This window comes from Arachis hypogaea, chromosome 15 (assembly GCF_003086295.3).
Source record: "Arachis hypogaea cultivar Tifrunner chromosome 15, arahy.Tifrunner.gnm2.J5K5, whole genome shotgun sequence".
NCBI lineage: Eukaryota > Viridiplantae > Streptophyta > Magnoliopsida > Fabales > Fabaceae > Arachis > Arachis hypogaea.
In genome coordinates, this window is record NC_092050.1 from 60810120 (window position 1) to 60823780 (window position 13661).

Genomic DNA, 13661 nt, shown 5'->3' on the forward strand with positions numbered 1-13661 from the left:
CCGTTTGGCCGGTAAATCCCATTATTGCTCTCTTGATGGATTCACTGGTTACTTCCAGATTCACATTGCTCCTGAGGATCAGGAAAAGACCACATTCACTTGTCCTTTTGGCACCTTTGTCTATAAAAGGATGCCATTTGGACTATGCAATGCACCTGCTACTTTTCAGCGGTGTATGACAAGTGTCTTTTCCGATCTAATGGAGAATTGTTTGGAAGTCTTTATGGATGACTTCAGTGTTTATGGAACTTCATTTGATTGTTTCTTAGAAGAGAACTTGGCCAAGGTCTTAGCTAGATGTGTTGACACTAACCTTGTCTTGAACTTTGAAAAATGCCACTCTATGGTAAGGCAAGGTATAGTGTTGGGGCATGTAGTATCTAGTGAAGGCATTTTCGTAGACCCGGCCAAGGTCGATGTTATCACCACTTTACCTCACCCCTCATCTGTGAGGGAGGTCCGCTCGTTTTTGGGACATGCAGGATTTTACAGGCGCTTTATTAAGGATTTCAGCAAGATTGCTTTGCCATTGTCGCGCCTCCTACAAAAAGATGTGGACTTTGTGTTTGACAGTGCATGCGTGAGTGCATTTGAAGAGCTAAGGAGAGTTCTTACCACAGCACCGATTGTGCGAGGCCCCAACTGGACGCAGCCATTCGAGATAATGTGCGATGCGTCAAACCACGTTGTAGGTGCCGAGCTTGCACAGCGCGATGGTAAACTTCCTTATGTCATTGCTTACTCTTCTAAAACACTGGATGCAGCACAATCCAACTATACCACTACAGAAAAGGAACTCCTAGCTATTGTTCATGCTTTAGATAAATTCAGATCTTATTTTCTAGGGTCCAAGATAGTGGTATACACGGATCATGCAGCTTTGAAGTACTTATTGACAAAGAATGAGTCAAAACCTAGACTCATACGTTGGATCTTGCTTTGGCAAGAATTCGACATTGAGATTAGGGATCGGAGTGGATCTCAAAACTTGGTTGCAGATCATTTAAGCCACCTTGAGAATTTAAAATTTGACCCATTTTCAATCAATGACTCATTTCCATTGGATAGTTTGCATGCTATGTCGGATAGCTTCCCTTGGTTTGCACCAGTGGCGAACTACTTGGTTGCAAAAATGTTCCCTCCTAACTTTTCTAAAAGTCAAAGGGACAAGTTGAGGAGTGACTCCAAATACTACATTTGGGATGACCCTCACTTGTGGAAGAGGGGAGTGGACCAAGTAATTCGAAGATGTGTCCCGGAATCTGAAATTCAATCCATTCTTGAAGCTTGCCATTCGTCCGAATGTGGTGGCCACTTTGGCCCACAGAGGATAGCTAAAAAGGTGTTGGATTGTGGATTCTGGTGGCCAACTTTATTCAAGGATGCTAACTTGTTCTGTGTGTCTTGCCATCAGTGTCAGAAGTCGGGAAATACATCCTAAAGGGATGAGATGCCTCAGTAACCTATGTTGTTCTGGGAGATATTTGATGTATGGGGCATTGACTTGATGGGACCGTTTCCCAACTCAAGTAGGTATATATATATTTTGTTAGGGGTTGACTATGTGTCAAAGTGGGTAGAAGCAATACCTACCCGCCTTGACAACGCCAATACCGTAATTTCTTTTATTAGAAATAACATTGTATGGCGTTATGGGTCGCCACGAGCAATCGTGAGTGACCAAGGATCCCACTTCTGTAACAGGAAAGTAGAGGCACTGCTCAAGCACTATGGGATATTGCATAAGGCTGCCACTGCTTATCACCCACAAACCAACGGACAAGCGAAACTGTCCAACCGAGAGATTAAGAGAATCTTGGAGAAAGTGGTAAATCCACAAAGGAAGGATTGGAGCTTCTGGCTAGGAGATGCACTATGGGCGTATAGGACGGCCTACAAGACTCCGTTAGGGATAAATCCCTTCCGGATCGTCTATGGCAAGGCATGCCACCTTCTGGTGGAAATTAAGCATAAAGCCTATTGGACGGTAAAGCAGTGTAACATGGATTTCACCAAGGCGGGTGTGGCCAGGAAATTACAACTAGAGGAGCTTGAGTGTTTGAGGAACGAAGCATATGAGAATGCCCGGATCAACAAGGAAAAGACTAAAGCATTTCATGACCATCACATCCGGAAGAAGGATTTTCAAGAAGGTGATGAAGTTCTCCTCTACAACTCGAGGCTTAGATTCATGCCTGGCAAGCTCCGTTCTAGATGGGAAGGACCCTTCAAGGTGAAAGAGATAAAGCCCTATGGAGTAGTGGAATTGTTTGACCCTAAAAGTGAAGCAACTTTCAAGGTGAATGGACATAGAGTGAAGAAGTACCATGGCTACAAGTCTCCAAAGGAGCTAGAGGTGTTCCTCCTAACGAATGCACCTAGAGGAGGAGAAGCTTGAGCGAAGGACCATCCAACTTAAGGACGTTAAAGAAAAGTGCTTGGTGGGAGGCACCCCACCGTGGTAAGATCTTTCTTGTGTATACCTTCTTACTTTTAGCTTTAGAATCTTGTAAATTTTGTGACTTCTTGATGTTGTTGATTGCTTAGGAATGATAGTTTTGTTGATCTTGTTGACCTATTAGGATGTTCATATAGATTCCATCATTCTTGGTATGGATGGATTATTGAAGTTGGAGAAAATGCTTTGTTTTGAATAGTGCATGAATTTGTGAGTGTTTTCTTGACTTTCTAGCTTAAACACCTGCCAAGAATGTGTTAGAATAGCCCTTTCTATGTTGATTAAAAAAAAAGGGGAAGGAGGCATCCGCGCGCGAGCGTGCTGTGCGCGCACGCGCCGGTGGTGCATTTTACACTCCTGGTACAAAAACCCAAGAGTTATGCCCACTTTGTGCCCACTTCGTGCCAGGCACCCACGCGCAAGCGTGCATGACGCCTGCGTGCCCCTTGAAACCTAGCCATCGATGGGCAAGTGCACTGTGCACACGCACGTCGGTTGTGCAATCTGAACTCCCTGGTACAAAAACTAGAGAGTTATGCCAAACTTATGCCTATTCTGTACCCACGACTGATGCGCAGGCGTACTTGGCGCGTCTGAGCCGATTGCCAACTCGATCAGACACGCGTCCGCGCACTGTGCGCGTCCGCGCCGCCAGTGCTGCATGCCAACTCTGGTACAAAAACCCGAGAGTTAGGCCTACTTTGTGCCAATTCTGTGCCAGGGACACCGCTGTCTTCATGCGTACGGGCCCTTGACACGTACGCGTCCCTCGCTCAACCCTCGCCAATGCGCAAGCACACTGTGCACGCGCGCGTCGATCGCGCGAACCAATTTTAAAGCTAGCGCACCCTGCTTCTTTCCTTTTCTCACCTCTTTTCCTTTCTTCTTCTTTCTTCCATCACCCCTCTTCTCTTCTTCCTCTTCCACAACCCACCACCACCATCTCCGGCTACACACCACCAACCACCACCACCTCCGGTGGCGCTACATCTCTCCTCTCTCTTTGTCATTTTCTTTTCACAAAAGAAAAACTCCACCTTGTTCTTTTATACTTCTCAAGGTTCTACTTCTTCTACATCTCATCTCTTACTCTCTTTGCATAATCTCTTATTTTACTTAGATATTTCTTGTCAATTTTCTTTTTTTTTTCTTTTAGTTGCATGATTATACTACTTGCTTTTTGCTTGTTTACTTTTTCTTTTTCTTGCTTTTCCATGGATGTTGGACTTGAGTTTTAATTTGCTTTGATAGATCTTCTTGTTGTCTTTCATTATCTTTGTAAGTAGGTGATATTGTGTGATGATTGATATTTCATTTTGGGCCTCTAATTGGTTGAGTATCTCATAATTGCTCATTGCCTGATAACTGCACGCCAAGTGTTCGAAGAAATGCACGAATGCCATTTTGGTTTATTTGAGTCATATGCCTTCAATTTGGTGCTTCCTCCTCATTCACTTGCTCTCTTCTAAGTGTATTGGGTTCACTTTGCTTTATGCTTGCCAATTAGATACTCATTAAACATGACTTGCTCTTTGTTATGGATGCTTGAGATTATTCTTCTCATGCCATATTGCATACTTTACTCACTCTTGCATCCCATGCCAAGTGTTGTGACCCATGCTTCTATGATCATTTTGTTGCACAATTTCTTTTGGGCACTACTTCTCACTTGCATGTTTTTGTTGAGATGATTATTTGGATTTAATGTTTTCCCTTTTTCCCTCCCTTTTTCAGGATGGCCACTGATGACTTGCATCATCTACCCTTCTTTCTTGCATAAAGAAAACCATAAAAGAGCATAAATCTCATTTGATCAGTACAATTCATGCATTATTTGATGAATATTATGGTACACTACTTTGAGATGAGTTGTGCTGAATTTCAGATGAGAAAAACATCAAAAATTGGGTAGAAGACAAACAAGAAGCTAGGCGTGTGAAACTGGCGTGCCACTTGAAGCAAACGCCACAAAAATGCACTAGCGTGGCACGCCAGGAGCTGGGTGTGGCACGCCAGTACTAAAGTCCAGAGAAGAAGTCCAAGCATGCATGTGGGCGTGGCACGCCAGAGACTGGGCGTGGCACGCTAATACAAAATTCCAGAGAGCTACAATGGAGGACACAAAAGGGGCGTGGCACACCAAGCTGGGCATGGCACACCTGGTCCATCAACTACTATGGGCGTGCCACTTGAGCAAAGGGGTGTGGCATGCCAACTCATCATTCCAAGAAGAACCTTCATTATGGCATGCCACTTGGTGTCGAAGGCGTGGCACGCCAGCCCCAAGAAGTCACTTGGGCGTGCCACTTGAGAACCCAGGCGTGGCACGCCAAGCTTGAAGAGTTCACAAATCCATGAGCGTGCCACTTGAGCAGCATGGCGTGGCACGCTGGTACAAAAATCCAGAGAGGGGGCTGAAGGCAATTGAAGACTGGACGTGCCACTTGAGCAACCAGGCGTGGCACGCCAATGCACAAAGGACCAAAAGCAAGGACTGGGCGTGCCACTTGGTATCGAAGGCGTGGCACGCCAACCTTAGCATTTCACTATGGCGTGCCACTTGAAGGCTGAGGCGTGGCATGCCAACTACTAGAACCAAGACAAGATCATGGGCGTGGCACGCTGGTATAAGTTTCTAGAGAGGATGAAGGAGGCCAATTACATGGGGCATGCCACTTGATATCGAAGGCGTGGCACGCCATTCACCATTCTTCATTTAGCGTGCCACTTGAGCAACCAGGCGTGGCACACCAGTGTCATTCAGAGAGAAGCATTGGGGCATGCCACTTAAGTTCGTGACGTGGCACGCCAAATAGAGAAACCACTCACTCACAAAAGGGGCGTGGCACGCCAGACCCTGGGCGTGCCACGCTAGTTCAACTTTCCAGAGAAGCCTAGCCAAGCATAAAGCAAGGGCGTGGCACGCCAGACCTTTGGCGTGGCTTGCCAGTACAAGTTTCCAGAGGCAAAGAGAAGTGAGAAAGGCAAGGGTCATGCCACTTGAGTTTGAAGGCATGGCACGCCAACACAAGAAATCCACTATGGCGTGCCACTTGAGTTCGAAGGCGTGGCACACCAAGGTTGTTAGAGGGACGAGCGTGCCACTTGAAGGATTGGGCGTGGCACGCCAAAGCTGAAAATGAAGGGCACGTGACACGCCAGAAAAGCACCAGCCACATGCCAGCTGAGAAGTCATGCTTATTGAGTGTTTTCTTTTCCCTCCAAAATGTAATTTTCCTTTTTCACTTTTGTAATTCTTTTATTTTACTAGGAGTAGTATAAATACCCCCAAGGAGTACTGAAGAAAAAAGGGTTGAGCAGTCAATTTTAGATCCACTTTTACACTTCACTTTTGAGTACTTTTTGAGCTCTGAGTAGCTAACTTCCCTCTCATTGAGAGAGGGAGCTCTGTTGTACTTGATGGATTGATGATAGTGAAATCCTTCTTCTCTTCATCTTCTCTTTGATTTGCTAGAAGGAATTTCGTTCTTAATGCTTAGTATTCAATTATCTTGGGAAAGAGATTGAATGCAATTGGGTTTCATGGGAACCTTGGGAAAGGAAACATGAAACCATGCTTGAAATCCCTTCTCACACTAGAGTAAAATCTGGGTTTTGGTGTTTGGATATATGACATATAATCCTCCCTCTACTTGGACCTATAATAGTGTGTGGTATAATCAGGGACCAAGCATATCTCTCTTTATGAGCAATTAGACCAAGGAATTGGCTACTGATCAAGATCTGAGAGATTGAGTCACCAAGGGATTGGGGCTCAATCAATCATGATTGCCAAGAGGTCAATGAGTTGCATGATTGAAGGAGATATAAGCTAGATTTGATCTAAAGAGACAACATCTCCCAATCTCAATAAATTTCCCCATTCTTATCTATCCATTTCTTTACAGCTTATTTTTACATTCAGCAATTCCCCATTCCCATTTACATTCAAGTCATTTATGATTCTGCCCTTTACTTTCTGGCATTTATATTTCTGCACTTTATTGCTTTTCTTTATATTCTAGTCATTTACATTTATGTCATTTACAATTCTGCACTCTACAATCCTATTGATCCGCTTGACTAATTAATCAATTGATTAAAACTGCTCGAATTTGCCAATCTCTGTGGATACGATCCCACTCCACTGTGGGTTATTACTTGACGATAATTTTGGTGCGCTTGCCAAAAGAACTAATTCACCAATTTTGAATGGGGTGTGAATTCCAGTCATCAGCCACTGGTGCACGAAATTGTGTTGTCCTGTTCCTTGTACTTGTGTGAGATTAACAATATATAATTGTATTGAATCATCATTGTGGCTCTATATGTGGACACAACTCCGTACAACTAACCAGCAAGTGCACTGGGTCGTCCAAGTAATACCTTACGTGAGTAAGGGTCGAATCCCACGGAGATTGTTGGTATGAAGCAAGCTATGGTCACCTTGTAAATCTCAGTCAGGCAGATATAAAACAGTTATGTGGTTTTCGAATATTAATTAATAAAATAGGGATAGGGATACTTATGTAAATCATTGGTAGGAATTTCAGATAAGCGAATGGAGATGCTTTTCGTTCCTCTGAACCTCTGCTTTCCTGCTATCTTCATCCAATCAGTCTTACTCCTTTCCATGGCTGGCTGTATGCAAGGGCATCACCGTTGTCAGTGGCTACATCCCCTCCTCTCAGTGAATCATATGCTCACGCACCCTGTCACGGCACGGCTATTCATCTGTCGGTTCTCGATCATGCTGGAATAGGATTCACCCTCCTTTTGCGTCTGTCACTAACGCCCAGCACTCGCGAGTTTGAAGCTCGTCACAGTCATTCAATCATTGAATCCTACTCGGAATACCACAGACAAGGTTTAGACTTTCCGGATTCTCTTGAATGCCACCATCATTCTAGCTTACGCCACGAAGATTCTGGTTAGGAGATCTAAGAGATACTCATTCTAGCTTAATTCATGTAGAACAGAAGTGTTCGTCAGGCACGCGTTCATAAGGGAGAAGGATGATGAGCGTCACACATAATCATCACCTTCATCACGTTCTTGGGTGCGAATGGATATCTTAGAAGCGAAATAAGAAGAATTGAATAGAAAACAGTAGTACTTTGCATTAATCTTTGAGGAACAGCAGAGCTCCACACCTTAATCTATGGAGTGTAGAAACTCTACCGTATGAAAATACATAAGTGAAGGTCCAGGCATGGCCGAGATGGCCAGCCCCCTAAAACGTGATCAAAGGATCATAAGGTAATCCAAAGATGATCCTAAGATCCTAAAATGATCAAAAGATACCTGATACAATAGTAAAAGGTCCTATTTATAATAAACTGGCTACTAGGGTTTACATGAGTAAGTAATTGATGTACAAATCCACTTTCGGGGCCCACTTGGTGTGTGCTTGGGCTTGGGCTTGAGTGTTACACGTGCAGAGGCCATTTGTGGAGTTGAACGCCAGTTTCTGTGCCAGTTTGGGCGTTCAACTCTGGTTTTGGATCCTTTTCTGGCGCTGGACGCCAGATTTGGGCAGAAGGCTGGCGTTGAACGCCAGTTTACGTCGTCAATTCTTGGCCAAAGTATGGACTATTATATATTGCGGGAAAGCCCTGGATGTCTACTTTCCAACGCAATTGAAATCGCGCCATTTCGAGTTCTGTAGCTCCAGAAAATCCACTTTGAGTGCAGGGAGGTCAGAATCCAACAGCATCAGCAGTCCTTTTTCAACCTCTGAATCTGATTTTTGCTCAAGTCCCTCAATTTCAGCCAGAAAATACCTGAAATCACAGAAAAACACACAAACTCATAGTAAAGTCCAGAAATGTGAATTTAACACAAAATCTATTAAAAACATCCCTAAAAGTAACTAGATCCTACTAAAAACATACTAAAAACAATGTCAAAAAGCGTATAAATTATCCGCTCATCACAACACCAAACTTAAATTGTTGCTTGTCCCCAAGCAACTGAAAATCAAAATAGGATAAAAAGAATAGAATATACTATAAATTCCAAACTATCAATGAAACAGAGCTCCAATCATATGAGCGGGACTTATAGCTTTTTGCCTCTTGAATAGTTTTGGCATCTCACTTTATCCATTGAGGTTCAGAATGATTGGCATCTATAGGAACTTCAGATTTCGAATAGTGTTATTGACTCTCCTAGTTCAGTATGATGATTCTTGAACACAGCTTCTTTATGAGTCTTGGCCGTGGCCCTAAGCACTTTGTTTTCTAGTATTACCACTGGATACATAAATGCCACAGACACATAATTGGGTGAACCTTTTCAGATTGTGACTCAGCTTTGCTAAAGTCCCCAATTAGAGGTGTCCAGGGTTCTTAAGCACACTCTTTGTTTTTGCTTTGGAGCTTGACTTTAACCGCTCAGTCTCAAGTTTTCACTTGACACCTACACGCCACAAGCACATGGTTAGGGACAGCTTGGTTTAGCCGCTTAGACCAGGATTTTATTCCTTTAGGCCCTCCTATCCACTGATGCTCAAAGCCTTGGGATCCTTTTTATTTGCCCTTGCCTTTTGGTTTTAAGGGTTATTGGCTTTTTCTGCTTGCTTTTTCTTTTTCTTTCTATTTTTTTTTCGCCTATTTTTTTTTTCTTTTTTTTTTCTTCTTTTTTTTCTGCAAGCTTTGTTCTTTGCTGCTTTTTCTTGCTTCAAGAATCATTTTTATAATTTTTCAGATTATCGAATAACATGTCTCCTAGTCATCATTCTTTCAAGAGCCAACATATTTAACATTCTTAAACAACAACTTCAAAAGACATATGCACTGTTCAAGCATACATTCAGAAAACACGAAGCATTGTCACCACATCAATATAATTAAGCTAAGTTCAAGGATAAATTCGAAACTCATGTACTTCTTGTTCTTTTGAATTAAAACATTTTTTTTAAGAGAGGTGATGGATTCATAGGACATTTATAACTTTAAGACATAGTTACTACTACTAATGATCATGTAATGAAGACACAAACATAGATAGGCACATAACATAGAAAACGAAAAGCAGAGAAAGTAAGAACAAGGAATGAGTCCACCTTAGTGATGTCCTTGAGCTCTTCTATGTCTCTTCCTTGTCTTTGCTGCTCCTCCTTCATTGCTTTTAGATCTTCTCTGATTTCATGAAGGATGATGGAGTGCTCTTGATGTTCCACCCTTAGTTGCTTCCAATAATTGTGTGGAAGAAAATGTATCCCCTGAGGTATCTCAGGGATCTCTTGATTTGCAGTCAAATGTTCTACCATTAAGCTATAGAACTTTGATGGAAGCTTTTGTCTTCCCTTTCTTCTTTCTAGAGGTTTCTCTGGTCTTAGGTGCCATCAATGGTTATGGAAAAAAACAAAAAAGCTATGCTTTTACCACACCAAACTTAGAATGTTGCTCGCCCTCGAGCAAAAGAAGAAAGAATGAAGAAGATATGGAGGAGATGGATGGGAGTGTGTATTCGGCCATATGGGTGGGATTGGGTGGGTAAGAGATGTTGAATTTTTGAAGGTAAGTGGGTGTATGGTTGTGAGTGGTAAATGGAAGACAGAAGGGATGAGTGTTTATTGGGAATAGAGGATGATTGAGAAGAGAGAAGAGAGTGAGTGAAGGTAGGTGGGGATCCTGTGGGGTCCACAGATCCTGAGGTGTCAAGGCATTTACATCCCTGCGCCAATTTAGGCATGTAAAATGCCCTTGCACACAACTCTGGGCGTTCAGCGCCAGGTTGGTGCCTATTTTGGGCGTTCAACGCCCCCTTGCTGCCATTTCTGGCGTTGAACGCCAGAACCATGCTTGTTCTGGGTGTTCAGCGCCAGGATGCTCCCATTCTGGGCGTTCAGTGCCAGAACTATGCTCTGTTCTGGCGTTTTTGGTTCCGTTTCCAATTTTTATATTTATTTTGTGACTCCACATGATCATTAACCTAAGAAAACATGAAAAACAATAAAAATAAGAATTAGATAAACATTGGGTTGCCTCCCAACAAGCGCTTCTTTAATGTCAATAGCTTGACAGTGGGCTCTCATGGAGCCTCACAGATGTGCAGAGCTTTGTTGAGACTTTCCAACACCAAACTTAGAGTTTGGATATGGGAGTTCAACACCAAACTTAGAGTTTGGTTGTGGCCTCCCAACACCAAACTTAGAGTTTGACTGTGGGGGCTCTGGTTGACTCTGCTGGGAGAGAAGCTTTTCCTGCTTCCTCTCAATGGTTGCAGAGGGGGATCCTTGAGTTTTGAATACAAGGGAGTTCTCATTCCATTGAAGGAATATTTCACCTCTGTCAACATCAATCACAGCTCTTGCTGTGGCCAGGAAAGGTCTTCCCAGGATGATGGATTCATCCTCTTCCTTTCCAGTATCCAGGGCTATGAAATCAGTAGGTATGTAAAGGCCCTCAACCTTTACTAATACATCTTCTACTTGTCCATAAGCCTGTCTTTTTGAGCTGTCTGCCATCTCTAGTGAGATTTTAGCAGCTTGCACCCCATAGATTCCCAGTTTCTCTATTACAGAGAGGGGCATGAGGTTTATTCCTGAACCAAGGTCACACAGAGCCTTAAAGATCATGGTGCCTATGGTGCAGGGTATTATGAACTTTCCAGGATCCTGTCTCTTCTGAGGCAATGTCAGTTGATCCAGATCACTTAGTTCATTGATGAACAAGGGAGGTTCAACTTCCCAAGCATCAATGCCAAATAATTTGGCATTCAGCTTCATGATTGCACCAAGAAACTTGGCAGTTTACTCTTCAGTGACATCCTCATTCTCTTTAGAAGAGGAATACTCATCAGAGCTCATGAAGGGCATAAGGAGGTTCAATGGGATCTCTATGGTCTCTAGATGAGCCTCAGAGTCCTTTGGTTCCTCAGAGGGAAGCTCCTTATTGGTCACTGGACGTCCCAGGAGGTCTTCCTCCTTGGGATTCACGTCCTCTCCTCTCCTCACAGGTTCGGCCAGGGCACTTATGTCAATGGCCTTGCACTCTCCTTTTGGGTTCTCTTCTGTATTGCTTGGGAGAGTACTAGGAGGGATTTCAGTGATCCTTTTACTCAGCTGGCCCACTTGTGCTTCCAGATTTCTAATGGAAGACCTTGTTTCATTCATGAAACTTATAGTGGCCTTAGATAGATCAGAGACTAGATTGGCTAAATTAGAAGCATTTTGTTCAGAGTTCTCTGTCTGTTGCTGAGTTGATGATGGAAAAGGCTTGCTATTACTAAACCTGTTTCTTCCACCATTATTAAAGCCTTGTTGGGGCTTTTGATCCTTCCATGAGAAATTTGGATGATTTTTCCATGTTGAGTTATAGGTGTTTCCATAAGGTTCACCTAAATAATTTACCTCTGCTATTGCAGGGTTCTCAGGATCATAGGCTTCTTCTTCAGAAGATGCCTCTTGAGTACTGTTGGATGCAGCTTGCATTCCATGCAGACTCTGAGAAATCATATTGACTTGCTGAGTCAATATTTTATTCTGAGCCAATATGGCATTCAGAGTATCAACTTCAAGAACTCCCTTCTTCATAGGCGTCCCATTACTCACAGGATTCCTTTCAGAAGTGTACATGAACTGGTTATTAGCAACCATGTCAATGAGTTCTTGAGCTTCTGCAGGCGTTTTCTTTAGGTGAATGGATCCACCTGCAGAAGTGTCCAGTGACATCTTTGATAGCTCAGATAAACCATCATAGAATATATCCAGGATGGTCCATTCTGAAAGCATGTCAGAAGGACACTTTTTGGTCAACTGTTTGTATCTTTCCCAAGCTTCATAGAGGGATTCACCTTCTTTCTGTCTGAAGGTTTGAACATCAGCTCTAAGCTTGCTCAGCTTTTGAGGAGGAAAGTACTTGGCTAAGAAAGCCGTGACCAGCTTATCCCAAGAGTTCAGGCTGTCTTTAGGTTGAGAATCCAACCATAATCTAGCTCTGTCTCTTACAGCAAAAGGGAAAAGCATGAGCCTGTAGACTTCAGGATCTATTCCATTAGTCTTAACAGTATCACATATATGCAAGAATTCAGTTAAGAACTGAAAAGGATCTTCAGATGGAAGTCCATGAAACTTGCAGTTCTGCTGCATCAGAGAAACTAATTGAGGTTTCAGCTCAAAGTTGTTTGCTCCAATGGCAGGAATGGAGATGCTTCTTCCATGTAAATTGGAATTAGGTGCAGTAAAGTCACCAAGCATCCTCCTTTCATTATTATTATTTTCGCCTGCCATCTCCTCTGCCTGTTCGAAAATTTCTGAAAGGTTATCTCTGGATTGTTGTATTTTAGCTTCTCTTAATTTTCTCTTCAGAGTTCTTTCAGGTTCTGGATCTGCTTCCACAAGAATGTTCTTATCCTTGCTCCTGTTCATATGACAAGGAAGAATGGCCAGAAAAATAATAATAATAATAGAGATCCTTTATACTACAGTATAGGGATCCCTTTGTAAGTAGAAGAAGAGGGGGAGATAAAGGATGTGATGTAAAAGAAGAAACACAACTGTGAGGATTGGAATGTGAGATGAGATGTTAGGATATGAATGAATAAATAGAATGAGATGGGGGAGGAATAATTTTTGAAAATTATTTTGAAAAAGAGTTAGTGATTTTTGAAAATTGGTTTTTTTTGAAAATTAGTTAGTATTTTTCGAAAATTTTTTTTTTTTGAAATAAAAATAAAAATAAAATAATTAGTTAATTAAAAAGAAATTTTTGAAAAAGAGGGAAGATATTTTCGAAAATTGAGAGAGAGAGAGTTAGTTAGGTGGTTTTGAAAAAGTTAAGAAACAAACAAAAAGTTAGTTAGTTAGTTGAAACAAATTTTGAAAAAATAGGAAGTTAGGAAGTTAGAAAAGATATTTTGAAAAGATATTTTTGAAAAAGAAGGAAGATATTTTCGAAAATGAGAGAGAGAGGGTTAGTTAGGAGGTTTTGAAAAAGTTAAGAAACAAACAAAAAGTTAATTAGTTAGTTGAAACAAATTTTGAAAAGATAAGAGGTTAGGAAGTTAGAAAAGATATTTTGAAAAGATATTTTTTTTTTTTTTTGAAAAAGATAAGATAAGAAGATATTTTGAAAAGATATGATAGGAATTAGTTTTGAAAAAGATTTGATTTTTAAAATCACAATTAATGACTTGATTCATAAGAAATCACAAGACATGATTTTAGAACTTAAAGTTTAAATCTTTCTTAACAAGC

The 13661-nt window shown here is 42.0% G+C and overlaps 1 non-coding gene across 1 annotated transcript; it reads left to right on the forward strand.

Annotated features, from left to right (window-relative positions):
• Nucleotides 1-12191: 12191 nt before the first annotated feature.
• Nucleotides 12192-12299, forward strand: LOC112752490 (small nucleolar RNA R71). The gene has a single exon (XR_003176925.1). It is a non-coding gene; the product is annotated as a small nucleolar RNA R71 (small nucleolar RNA).
• Nucleotides 12300-13661: the final 1362 nt, after the last annotated feature.